The 1,195-nt window shown below is 49.7% G+C and overlaps 7 non-coding genes across 7 annotated transcripts; all 7 read left to right on the forward strand.

The window, feature by feature from the left end:
* Positions 1-48: 48 nt before the first annotated feature.
* Positions 49-121, forward strand: Pmar_PMAR015715. Its single transcript has one exon. It is a non-coding gene; the product is annotated as a tRNA-Val (tRNA).
* Positions 122-210: 89 nt separating this feature from the next.
* On the forward strand, positions 211-283 carry Pmar_PMAR015716. Its single transcript has one exon. It is a non-coding gene; the product is annotated as a tRNA-Val (tRNA).
* An 89-nt stretch (positions 284-372) lies between these two features.
* Positions 373-445, forward strand: Pmar_PMAR015717. The gene has a single exon. It is a non-coding gene; the product is annotated as a tRNA-Val (tRNA).
* An 89-nt stretch (positions 446-534) lies between these two features.
* On the forward strand, positions 535-607 carry Pmar_PMAR015718. Its single transcript has one exon. It is a non-coding gene; the product is annotated as a tRNA-Val (tRNA).
* An 89-nt stretch (positions 608-696) lies between these two features.
* On the forward strand, positions 697-769 carry Pmar_PMAR015719. Its single transcript has one exon. It is a non-coding gene; the product is annotated as a tRNA-Val (tRNA).
* Positions 770-858: 89 nt separating this feature from the next.
* Pmar_PMAR015720 lies at positions 859-931 on the forward strand. Its single transcript has one exon. It is a non-coding gene; the product is annotated as a tRNA-Val (tRNA).
* An 89-nt stretch (positions 932-1,020) lies between these two features.
* On the forward strand, positions 1,021-1,093 carry Pmar_PMAR015721. Its single transcript has one exon. It is a non-coding gene; the product is annotated as a tRNA-Val (tRNA).
* The last annotated feature ends 102 nt before the right edge of the window (positions 1,094-1,195 follow it).

Raw genomic sequence — 1,195 nt, forward strand, 5'->3', positions numbered from 1 at the left:
CAATATATGACTCACTTGCTGGATTGAGCTTGGTTCAACGGTTCCGTCGCCGGGATGGTCTAGAGGTTATGACGTCTGCCTTACACGCAGAAGATCGCGAGGTCAATCCTCGCTCCTGGTATAGCTTACTCCTACGCATATGACATGCCGGATCTGGACAGTCAATACATAACTCACTTGCTGGATTGAGCTTGGTTCAGCGGTTCCGTCGCCGGGATGGTCTAGTGGTTATGACGTCTACCTCACACGCAGAAGATCGCGAGTTCAATCCTCGCTCCTGGTATGGCTTAGTCCTACGCATATGACATGCCGGATCTGAACAGTCAATATATGACTCACTTGCTGGATTGAGCTTGGTTCAACGGTTCCGTCGCCGGGATGGTCTTGTGGTTATGACGTCTGCCTTACACGCAGAAGATCGCGAGTTCAATCCTCGTTCCTGGTATAGCTTTTTCCTACGCATATGACATGCCGGATCTGAACAGTCAATATATGACTCACTTGCTGGATTGAGCTTGGTTCAACGGTTTCGTCGCCGGGATGGTCTAGTGGTTATGACGTCTGCCTTACACGCCGAAGATCGCGAGTTCAATCCTCGCTCCTGGTATAGCTTACTCCTACGCATATGACATGCTGGATCTGAACAGTCAATATTTGACTCACTTGCTGGATTGAGCTTGATTCAACGGTTCCGTCGCCGGGATGGTCTAGTGGTTATGACGTCTGCCTTACACGCAGAAGATCGCGAGTTCAATCCTCGCTCCTGGTATAGCTTACTCCTACGCATATGACATGCCGGATCTGAACAGTCAATATTTGACTCACTTGCTGGATTGAGCTTGATTCAACGGTTTCGTCGCCGGGATGGTCTAGTGGTTATGACGTCTGCCTTACACGCAGAAGATCGCCAGTTCAATCCTCGCTCCTGGTATAGCTTACTCCTACGCATATGACATGCCGGATCTGAACAGTCAATATATGACTCACTTGCTGGATTGAGCTTGGTTCAACGGTTCCGTCGCCGGGATGGTCTAGTGGTTATGACGTCTGCCTTACACGCAGAAAATCGCGATTTCAATCCTCGCTCCTGGTATAGCTTACTCCTACGCATATGACATGCCGGATCTGAACAGTCAATATATGACTCACTTGCTGGATTGAGCTTGGTTCAACGGTTCCGTCGCCGGGATGGTCT

This window comes from Perkinsus marinus (genome assembly GCF_000006405.1).
Source record: "Perkinsus marinus ATCC 50983 genomic scaffold scf_1104296975844, whole genome shotgun sequence".
Lineage (NCBI taxonomy): Eukaryota > Perkinsozoa > Perkinsida > Perkinsidae > Perkinsus > Perkinsus marinus.